General features: G+C 36.3%; 2 long non-coding RNA genes across 2 annotated transcripts; both read left to right on the forward strand.

Annotated features, from left to right (window-relative positions):
* Positions 1-7,670: 7,670 nt before the first annotated feature.
* LOC139148426 (uncharacterized) lies at positions 7,671-9,395 on the forward strand. Its single transcript, XR_011555928.1, has 3 exons — positions 7,671-7,936; positions 8,617-8,673; positions 9,192-9,395. It is a non-coding gene; the product is annotated as an uncharacterized lncRNA (long non-coding RNA).
* A 962-nt stretch (positions 9,396-10,357) lies between these two features.
* Positions 10,358-12,133, forward strand: LOC139148431 (uncharacterized). Its single transcript, XR_011555930.1, has 3 exons — positions 10,358-10,452; positions 11,499-11,637; positions 11,875-12,133. It is a non-coding gene; the product is annotated as an uncharacterized lncRNA (long non-coding RNA).
* The last annotated feature ends 407 nt before the right edge of the window (positions 12,134-12,540 follow it).

Here is a 12,540-nt window from a genome sequence, read left to right on the forward strand (position 1 = left end):
GAACATTTTATAACAAATCCGAAAATAGTAGTTTGCAAGCTGTTCTGCTTTCGTCGGAGCGAAGTACTTTCGCTATGAAAGATTTCAAAGACGATAGCTACGACAAAGCGTATCCAAAGCAAAAGAAAATCACATTTCTCCATAGAACCCTTTCCCTCGCGATAAAACCAGGTCCGACAGGCTTATTATCACATTTTACATATAATTGTGCATAATGTGACATATGAAACAAGAATTACATAAGTAAATAGCTTTCTCATAACTGTAAGAGCCTCTGCCAAAATAAAACTCAATTGCCAATTGGGCTCGTACCTAACAAAATTACAAGCAGGTGATAAAAAATTCCCTTACAAATCATGATCTAGCATTAGCAAATGGGACACAAACTGTTAAAAAAACAAAGTTACCGAAAGGTTCTGCAATAAATGATTGTTTAACAGGGACGACAAAAGCACCTCCTTTTATATTTATTTATTGCCACTTGTCCACTATCTCAGGAAATGGCATGGCATGCCGATCGGGCTCAGGAACAAACAGTCCAACAAAGAGCTCTGATGCATGACGTGCAAACAGTTTGAAATCAGAGTTTATGGTCTCATGATATTCATCTCGCAAAACAGTCAGCGGGTACATACATTAGATTTAAAATTCTCTCCGTCCAATATAACGATCTTATCACTTATGGCTCCTCGATAGACCTGATATTAAAATTTCTTTTGTGAGATCAAATTTCGACGTGTTCCTCCTCTTTTAATACTTGAGGCCTATTTCGAATGAGAGTGATCGGGAACAAGAAACTCATCAGTAGCTATAATATCAAAGACATGCCAAAAGTCATAAATATGTAATTCGGTTAAAGGTTATCGTGACGTCAGATAACTATATGCACATTAACATTTCCTTGAAGCCAATGATCAGGAGATAGTTACACGGAATAAATCAAGAGAAGGAGCTTATTTTGCTTCGGTGCAGCTTTTTAAATTAACAAACTGTTTAACAATTGCAACAGTTGAGGCATCATCCGATGAGGGCACTGCCTTCCAATCAGCAGCAACGATAGTACCACCATCCGTCTCGAACACAGATGACGTACAAAATGCTACATCTGCAGCTGATAAGCAACTACATTGGCCTCAAATTACACTGTACATACAAACGTTGCAGCAGACAACTCGAATTCCGCTGCAAACAGCAGCACTGTTAAAAACATAACTCTAGCACTTGACACAGCAGGAAAACCAATCATTTGGGATCGTCGTCGTCGGGGGCGCAATCGCAGACACTACGAATCATTTGTCATCATCCCCCTCAAGGTTACTGTGTTGATACTCATTTCAGGATGTCATCTGATTGTGATTGTGCTGTTACTGAAATGTTTATGAAAACTGTATCAGATTTCGATACATGTTAGCATAAACTTAATAGATTCTATCTCTCCCGCAATTTACACTAGATTCAGAAGAGGGTCACAAATCTACTTACGTCATGTCGTCAAACCAGAACCTTAACACACACCTTTGGTTTGATAGCTGCAGAGTACTTCCAATTACAGCTTGTAGACATATGCATAAGTATGCAAACATTCTGCAAGTGACGAAAAGGTCACTGAAATGTATATCACAATGCGTCAATGTGTACAAATTAGTACGCGACTGCTGACTTTTTTGTTAAATTTTTATTTCTGTGTGAGTTTCTGTTCAGTATTGGTCACTGTGGTACAACTAATAAGCAGCATTATATTTTTTAAGTCTCCCCTTTTGGGCTAATAATATTTCATTCTTCTGCCTCTCCTGAGATGTCTGTGAACGTAGTCTTAATTTATTGGTTTACTTTTATTCCACTAAGCATTAAGGAATTTAGTGCTTTTGTGTAAAAGGGTTACTTTCATAGACTGTATAGTATTACATGACTCGTTTTCTTCACAAACTTCCCCGTTTTGGATCGAGCCAAATAATCACTCGGAGCGGAGTGTTGCGAACATTAAGATCGCTTTAAGTAACAGTCGCCCCATGTCAACAGGTGTCTTGCATACGATGTCATACTGTAACGTAATGCACACACTGTTACTGAATGTTGAGGTAGACCATATTTATTCTGAGCTACCCTTACTGTTTTCTTGCCTTCTTTAATGACAAGATCTACGAAAGGATTATATCATAAGATCAAACGTACTATTTCTGTAAGTTGCTACTAAACCCTCCAAATTTTCATGTCAGCAATATCGCATTGTAGTGAGAGGGCGGTGTTTATTTTGCTTGTTAATTCGTTTACTTGCAACCTGTAAGTGTGGTTCAGGAATATTCAAAAGCGGCGGGTGACCAAGCTTTGTACACAACTTGCAATGCGAGATATTTTTCTAACTTTGTGAACAAAGTTATATTCTAGGATCGTGTCACTCATTACTGGACGGTTTAGAGTTGGGCATCATACCTGCAGTAAAGCAGTACTGTCTGAAAGACAAGTTTGTGCCCTGAACTTCTCATAGGAAGAATATCAAACAAATGATTTCAAGTTCGAGTGAATAGCAAGGATGGTGGATTTGGTCAATCACAGCAAAGTTTTTATTCACTTACTGATTTACTAGTTACGTTGCAACGTAGGAAACGGAAACTTACATGTTCATAAGGGTTTGCAATTCCTATAGTCCGGTCAAAATAGGGTTAGACCCACCACAAATTGCAACAGATTTTTTTTCTTCAGAATGCATTTTAATGAGGTACCCAAAACAACAGATTAAAGTTTACTCGAATCCACCTTGGGGAAATATGTCTAATTTGCATAAATTAAATATGGCGGCCAATCATCCAACAAAATATCATTAGCAAAGGCTTAAAATTTATTCAAACAACTCATTATCTTCACGGAATCAACTGTTACACAATACAAACATGTGCATCTCGAAAAATGACTGAAGATGTACTTTGTGTAATAGTTGGATTCTCTGTTTTGGGTGAATTGTAAGCCTTTGCTAAAGCATGCAGATTTCAGTTTTTGTGAGTTTGTGTGTCCATAAAGTTTTTAGGAATTTGACATTGTTTGTATTAGTGCTAAGTTTCAATTTGTGTGTATTACGACACTTTTTATTTCGGTCATATCATTTTTCTGGTTTTTTTAGTTTTTTTAGCTTTGTTGTGTTTATTGTATTTTGCTGATATGTGTGATTAGTTCTTGCCTATCATCTAAGGGATCTTATAAAGATGCACCCATCCATAAGAAGGGGTTAAGTCTAAATTAAAAACTTTGGCGCCAAAAGGGTTAATACGTGGTATATGACAGAAAATGTCTTTTATAGGTATGTTGGCCACCATATTGGATGTATGCAAATTAAAAATTACCTATGCAAATCATAGCATCTCGAAAATTGTTTGTCCATGCCTAAGAAATACAGTTTTACTAAAAAATCACTGAAATAGCTTGTTTAGTACGTGGTATATGACCGAAAATGTCTTTTGTAGGAATGTTGGCCGCCATATTGGAATTATGCAAATTAACGAGGTGCCTATATGAAACATTATACCTCCAAAATGATACCCTGAGCCAAATAACTAGTGTCAGACTTTGAAATAATTGAAATAGCTTGTTAATATGTGATATATAGCCAATTATGATATTTTGTTGGATGATTGGCCGCCATATTTGATTTATGCAAATTAGACATATTTCCCCAATGTGGATTCAAGTAAACTTTTAATCTGTTGTTTTGGGTACCTCATTAAAACGCATTCTGAAGAAAAAAATTCTATTGCAATTTATGGTGGGTAAGGTGCCAAAATCTCGTAGATTGACTGGACTACTAACATTTTTCGTTGAGATAGAGATACTTATGACGTCATCCATTTCAGCGCTGACAGCAGAGGGACAGAAGGAAGATTTTATATTACGTGAGTCATATCAGCCAGGTAGGTCATATCGATGCTGTGATAGTGTTATCCACAGATACTAGGCAATAGTAATATCTAAAGGATACATTCCATTTTAGCTATTAAACGTGAATTTATACACAGCGTTTATTTTTTCTCATTTCATTGTCATGTAATCGTGAGGAATAGATAAACTAGTAAGGTTGGAACGGCGCTCATTAATTTGTTAGGTATGAACAGCCAATGTTAAATGATAAGTTAACAAGACCTATTATGAAGAGAAAGGTCAAAAAAAAACGATCATATAAAATGGATATTATTACAGTATTTCCTTAACAATATGATAGATTTAAAATATCTAGCAGAGAAAAAATAATGCTTAATATTTATGGTCTATCTGATCTGACAGAGCAAAGGTCTACGTGGCAATATTACATTGGAACGGATTCTGACAGATAGCTATCTTTCTCTCCAAGAATGCAAATATAAAAATTCTTACTTCAGCTATTTTTAAATGTCTTAAAAACTTCTAGGTAATGAGAAATCAATGCAAGTAAGTCACTGAAGAACAAGAAATCTGTAAACAAACAAACGAACGACGAACAAAAAGGACCATAATAGATTATGGCATAGTGTAAGGTGGGGCGATACAGGATCGGTTGTCTTACGATGGGAAACATTTTAATATCATATCATATCATATCATATCATATCATATCATATCATATCATATCATATCATATCATATCATATCATATCATATCATATCATATCATATCATATCATATCATATCCATTCAGATCAGATCAGATTAGATCAGATCAGATCAGATCTTTGTATAACGCATCGTGTTTCATATTAGACACTATAGTACAATATAAAACAAAAGAAAATATTACAACAGAAGAGCCTTTATTATCCATTTTTGAAGATGTAGTTCACATACTCTAGCCAAAAGACAAAGAATCACGAATTCTGTTCTAATATTTGAAAAATTTACGTCAAAAACGACGTAAATTTATTGCCGACATGATAAAAGACACACCGTTGATGTAGTCCACTGCTGTCATGAAGAACGAATTTACGCTTGGCTTATCCGTCTGTTGCTTTGTCTATTTCTACAACTGAGTTGCTTTTTTGGCAACACCACAAATAGCGGTCATTCTTTTCGACCACTGACTGAAACACTATCTTGTTTTGATGAAGTAACTTTGCCGGAACATGTCAATGTACGTTATTAGTGCAAAGATGCTTGAATGTGTCTATTGGCGCGATACCAGTAGGGTAAAGTTTTGCCTACCACAACCTTACAGATATCTAGTCAATAATACTGGTGTCACCTTTGCTCCAAAGGCCGAAGTTTTCTTTTATTTAAATGAGAACAAGCTAGAAGCTATCTTTGAGAGATCTCATCTAATGAACTTGTGTAAGCGCCTAATTTTTAATTTTTAACTTTTGTACCCTGCCTGTACACATAAATTGGCCTCGTAGTGCAAAGTGGGTGGTGAATAAGGTTCAAGGATGGGTCATTCGATCATCGTCCATTGTGATCCTTTTAACGTGTCTTTAGGCTTACCTGTGGTCATCAAACTTCTCATAAACCTTAAATTTTCACCCCAGTTCCCTGTAAGCAGGTTCACACTGGGCATTGATAGCATTGGGTTAGGCTGACTGATGGCGGTGAGAGGTTGTGGCTGATTTATTCCCTATACAGTTACATGAAAAAATTAAGCGACGGATACGCTTATTAGATTAGAGTTTATAGCACCGCATTATCGAAAGTGGGATGTCATAGTGCTATGTACATCAACGTGCTCCACAGGCAAGGTGTAATTATTGATAATTGTATGTTCAATCCTATTTCAATCAATATTTAGTGTTGTTACCGACAGTGAAATGGTATTTAACGCAATACTTTGTAAATTAATTACTAAATATGGGATAAACATATTTTGACATTTCCTTATTATTCATGTTGTTTTTGTTGTATGAAGAAAATCTTCTCCCGTAGAGTGTTCTAATCAACATTACCTTATGTACATGTGAATGGCTTCGGCGATATGGCTCTTCTGTGCCAGGGAGACTATAAGCACTGATATCCACTTGTACCGCGTTCTGACACACTGGGCGGTACTTTTTGCACGTACCAAATCGTCGTTTGCATTTGACCCCATGACCTCATCTAAAATGTGACTTCCCGTATGTGACTTATAAAAAACGACACTATCCAATTCTGACACTCCGAATTTGAAAAACTTGGAATACATGTATCCCATAACCCTTTGCCCAATAGACTTCCATGTTTACCTAAGTTGATATCCATTCGTGTATGCTACTATCATTTTAATCATTCTTTGGGATTTGACCTGACTTTCTATATTACAACATGTTAGGTCTTGCTCTTACAAAAGAATACCACTTTTGTAATTAGCTCTTATTGTGCACAGTCTGTCAGTTCAGGGATATAGATCAATATATTTGTACTCTCATTTGCAGTGAACAGACTATTTTGTGTGGAATTCAAAGATCATATGCACTTCTAACCACTCTAATTTAGTGAAGTACATTCATACCAACAACCAAGCATATATTGATGCAAACATATAACTAATTTTGTATTCATTTGGAAAAATCATTAGCTTTCCCAAGAGACACCCTGTGTAAAATGTCAATATCATATTTGTTGCCCACACATAAAATTATAACCATCCTAACATAGTCAAGTACATTCAAATCAATAATGAAGCAGATTTAAATGCACAAATTAAGCTAATCATGTAAGGTGGAAAATTCATATTTTGAATGACATTATATAGAAATTTCTTATAAAAAATATTCACTTTCAATCATAGTTCTCTTGTCAGGTATATTTACATTCGAAGTTAGATATAGAATTCGTCGAGAGTCATACGTGTATTTTTAGCCTTATTGACTCTTGCTTGGAATGCGGGCGAATGCATATATACATCGCATATCACATACAGTGTATATATTACATGGATAATTAGATGAATGTACACACACCAGAAATATGTAATCTGTGCAATTTATTGTGTACACATTTAGCTATTAAACCTACTAAATATAAAAATTCACATATTGTGGTATAGCTATTATAATTCGTTTTATTGTAAACGTTTCTAAAACCTTTAAACAAATTGAAAATTTCAAATAATGGATCCCCGGCTAAATGTGCAAATTAAGGTCCTCTCTTTCTGCAGGTTTGTGTAATATTTACCCTTTCGTATTTCCTCCTCCACCTACCCCTTATACAACTGAAGGCTCCGTAAATACGCATGATATCACAGGCAAGATCGTGTCTGCCCGTTGCTCATGACGGCAAAATTGATTACATCCCAACAACATCACATTCATTAACACAAATCGTGATCTTGTCTTCGCATTATTACTAAATAGTAATCAATGTTAAGTGGGGTATATATCGCTAATTTGCGATTGGCTTCTACGTGCAAACATTGGATGGAAAACTGAGTGTATTACAAACGAAATATGATGACCCGTTTTGGTTTTTAGCACTTTTGCCAGAGTATAAGTTATAATGTATTCATAGCGACATGAACCGAACTTCTTTCCTTGTTCGGCGACAAGTAAAACCATGGTGGTTCTCTTAACCTTAATTTGTTTATGGCCGTACAATGAAGCTAATAACCGTAAAAACTATTTTCTTACACACGGGCTATGTTATCAATTTAATTGCCTATTAATTGCAAAATTAGATTGATTGATTAGATTGATTACTGCGTTCTGAACAGCATATGATAATCAGTTTCGGTTTTTAATACCTTTATGTCAGAGTATTCGTTATAATGCAACCACAGCGAGATGAACCAAGCCAGCCGCAGGTACAAGGGCTGCAATCATACACATCTCTAAGTCAGCAATTGCAACGGACAACAAGGAATGGTACAAGACCAGGCTTTGCCAGTCGAACCATCACTGGGCTTAGTTTGTGTCAACTTCTTCTAGGTGGTATTGCCGTGGCTTTGGAATAACAGCAATATTTATTGAATATTTTGATGCAAGAATCGCTTGTGGAATATGGTGTGGCGCATTCGTAAGTGATGCATTTTTATCTTAATGTCATGTAAAGAAAAAATACCGCTACACGGCGATTCTTGACGCCACACAATCTTGTAATGCTTTGCTTTCCTATAGATAATTTGGACTCATTTTTAAACTTGCTCAGAATATTAAATTTCCGTCTTGTCGTTATGTATTCAGCATACAAAATACACTCCCTTGGAGCAAAGAGAGAATAGATGTACTTCCACTGGCAAATGTCTGTCAATATCGGAACCGTGCTTCTATGAAATAAGAAAACTTTGCATGGTGATTCTATTTCTATTCCTAAAAGAAAACAATATAAATACATTTCTGGTTAATACTTGTTTCTGATATGCACATGCGTATTATATGACGGTAATTGAGTCATTATAGGCGATGCAAATGCTGTACTTTCCTTTCGTGTACTGAATATTGTCATAGGGCGTGTATTGAATACTCTTATTCACGTAACTTTAAATTGTTTTTGCAACATGAATATGTGACCATGGAGCCAATATGGAGATCTGCAATGCGCTGGAAAAAAATTCAGGGAAATTCAATTCAAATAAAGCAAATAAATTATCGAGCTCAATTTTTGTATTTCTCTAATTTTAAGGGGAGTGTATGGAGAAGGAAAAGGTTTGGTAATCTTCTTATTAATAATGGCTCATCATTCCCTTAATTTTCCAGTTCTTGATCAGCGGTGTATTTGGACTTTTAGCTGCATTGATAAAGGCTAATGGATTGGTGAGTTATCATAATAATAGAAATGCTTCCCTGAAAACATCAATAAAACAACCAAACAAATAGGTTTACTTACCATTAAGGCAAGTGATTAAATTTTATGAAATCCATCATTACAGTACTTAATTTTCCAATTTACAGCACATTTCTTTGTTTCCGGGTCAGCCCCTTAAAATCTGGTGTTTTGTGTCTAGTTTTATGATGTTAAATGAAAACGTTGCACCTGTTATCGGCCAGGTGACGGATAGTGGAAAGATGAAAACGAGTACATTCTTTCATAGATTCGGTATTACTCAATCTGTGCGCTCCGTCGAGTCTGCTAACTCTAACTTTTAGAATGTGTGAATTAAACGAAATTCACTCTGGATCAAAATCTATACATGTATATACGAAAACCCTCCTCAAGTTGCTATGGCAATTTAAAACAATACTTTATCAGCTACTTATGTCGTGTATTAATAATGATTTGGCCAAGAAGAAATAATTTTCAACAACTGACATCCGTTTATTCATCATTGCAGATTATAGCGTCAATGCTTCTTTCGGCAGTGTCAGCATCTCTGTTTGCGCCTGTACTTTTGCTCATGAGCGTATTTATGATATACGAGGATCATTACTGGGACTTCCGTGATGTAAGTATTTACACAAACCGACGTGACATGACACACCGACATATATGAGGGGGTAGTGATAACCCTGCTGCACATTAACAAGTCTTGAAAAGTGGCCTCTATATGAGACAACAGTGGAAATTATCCAAGGCATTTTAATTTTCTCGAGTACTCGACTTTATCCGTGACTTGGAGCTAAGAAATGACGTCTGATAAGTTATAATAATTGATGCCTTTGCTCTATATATAATTCATTAACATCGAAATGAAAAATGAAAGAGAGAAAAGGGCTTTACTTCATCACAAGCAAAGTAATGGAGATGGTAAGAATAAAACCAGACTAGAAATCAAATAAAGACAAGTAAAATTATGTCTTATCAGAAGAATCTTAATTCAAATAGTATGGGCATGCCTTTAACGCTTTGCGATTCCATATGCGCCCGATTTGATATGCCACTGTGACAGAAAGTGGAATCAACATAGCGTTCGATACACGACATCACCGAACATAGGGGCAACTTTATTTGTAATGCTACTTTCTGTACATCTTTTGTTGTAACACATGGGGACTTTTTGAAAGTTTTCAACGACTACCAATTCTTGTAAATTAATGGCAATTAATTTTGACAGCCATAAGATGCGCGTGTCTGTTGATGGGAAACAATGCAAGTTATAATTCACAGTTTGCGAAGTTACACTATCATATTTCAGCAACGCACTGTCAAGTGAATTCATATCAAAACATTTGTAAACATGAGTACGATAGCGTAATGTGGGAGTTTATTTGTCATGATGTTTCTTATACTTACAAATTCACCTGTACCTGTAGTTGCACTTACTTAAAATATGTTGCTTTCTTTCCAAAGATTTAAGAATTAAAAAATATAAAGTTCTTAGTCCGTTTTTATGGATATCTAATCGAACGTTCACTCTTGTGTTGTGATATCTAATATTGAGTAGTTTTTTCCATGATCATATTCGGTTATTACCTCACATGGCAAATGAAATATTTATGATGATTTCTATACTCTCTCACATTTACATATAGAGGCTGAGCGCAAGACTTGCGGTAGACTCTCTCTTGATGATTGTAGCCGTCGCAGAAAACGTCATTGCTGTAATCTCATCAGCTTTCTGTTGTAGAGCTGTCTTTCATAACCAACTTCTTAGAGTAAGTTATTTTTCAATATTAACGGAAACAAAAAATCTCTTGTAACATCACTACACATCCACTTTGTCCAGAAGTTAAGCTGTTTGCTCGCGCTTTCTATTTTATTCAGCATGACCTACTGGTCTCTTGGTGCCTGTTTCAATAAATTAAAACACAAAATATGTTGTTAGAGGGCATCCCTAAATTCCTGGTCCTTGCAAAGACGTTTTTGTCATTGGTATTTGCATGGCATTAATCCTTCGCTCGCCCTCTGAAAGTTATATTAACTTGTTCAGTCTATTTTGACATACGGCTAACGAAAGCAACTTTCAATTTTAATGCGACAGTCCTCAGACCCCTTTTGATGGCATTAATACTCACTACTTGCACAATGCTAGTCTTTCTATGAATGCGCAGTTTTTCTTTCTTACATGAGCCAATGGAAGCCTGATTTGTCTTTGTGTTTATCATACGTGCACAAGTTTGTTAATAATACCAAACGTCTTCCGGATCCAGTGCATATTTTATTCAACGGTTTTAGTTACTTTTACGTTATACCTTTTCTGTTCAAACTTTTAGCAACCTTTAAATCCATGCTTTCATTTTGAAATTCGCACGTTATTTAGCCTACATACTTCTTGCAAGTATTGATTTATGATCTTTTATGTACATATATTCAACTGATTTTCTCTGATTTCGGAAAAGATTCCCGGCCATGTAACTATTGCACACCCACTCCACTACTGTGATTATTTTTTGTGTGTGCGATGTGTGATTGTGAGTGTACGAGCGTGAGTGCTTCATGAACTCTACAATATATGGACGGGTCGCATTCAGAAATTGTAACAACTTAGCCCAGTTATTGAACTACTCTAAAGTGGGAATTAGGCCGTTCTGTCTGTTGCTTCTCCGCTAGGTGACTGGATGCCATATGTTGTGAGTTTTCACCCGATTGAAAACACCGTATTGTATTCTTTTGATTGCTAAGCCTACACCAAGTCTAACTAATCGATCCTGGACTGTCTGTAGTTGTTATGCTAATTTTAAATAATATTATTCCTTCACAGTTGATGAATGGTACGTTCCCCTATGGTGTTCCCAATGAGACACGGAACATTCAACAGGAAGATCCCATGGAAAGAACGGGGCTAATTAATAATCAATGGGTCGTGTCGTCTAACTTACATCATGAACAGCAAAGAACAGGTGACGCTATATAGAAAAGATTAGAAAGGAACTCACGTTATTTGGACATAGAACTTGATGATTATACAAATGGAACATCTAGATCTTATCTTGAAAGCGCACACAACGATGTACAAAAAAACGACGACAAATTTCTCTACAAAAATGATCATGACTGTTGAGAATATTTTTTCTTTTTTGTGTTGTGATTTGTTTGCTCAAAGAGTTTTAACAAATTTTAATGTACTTTGCTAACAGGTCATAACGGATCAACACGAAGTACGGTCTGTACCAATGCACCTTGCGCCATTCCCTATTACCAGGAGGTCCCAGGATACCAACAAAGGACAGGCTGTACCTGTTTGCATCGGCCCCAGCAGATGTTTCACCATCAACAACAGCCATTATGTCCTTCGTTTGGACAACCACAACATGTACACCAACCACTGTCGCAGCCACAAATCAACCGACAACAGCATACTGAACCAAACAAATTACAGAGACCCGGACCACTGCACCAGCAATCTCAGGTGCTGCTCACTCCACAGTCCCAGGAGAACCAACAGTATCAAGGAAATGACATCAACCAACGTAGAGGGCGCAGGCGTAAATTCTGAAGGCAACGAAGCTGCCTCTGCCGCTCCAGCTGAGTACTGTGTAAACGATGATATGAAATCTCCTTTAGTGGAGAACGAAGCTTAGACACAACATTTCTCGCACTCTGACTCTTGATCAATAAATGTTTCTAAGGTGTTCATAAATTTGGCTGATCTAGACACTGCAATTCTTGGATCAGTGCAATTAACGTGTGATGATCCAGATGACGATCAATTTTGTCATTGAAGTCAACATAGAAAATGAAAACAGAAACGCAAGAACATGTAGTCAGACGCTCATAATGTTAAAATTTTAAAGTGGCACTCC

The sequence above is a fragment of the Ptychodera flava genome, chromosome 2, assembly GCF_041260155.1.
Source record: "Ptychodera flava strain L36383 chromosome 2, AS_Pfla_20210202, whole genome shotgun sequence".
NCBI lineage: Eukaryota > Metazoa > Hemichordata > Enteropneusta > Ptychoderidae > Ptychodera > Ptychodera flava.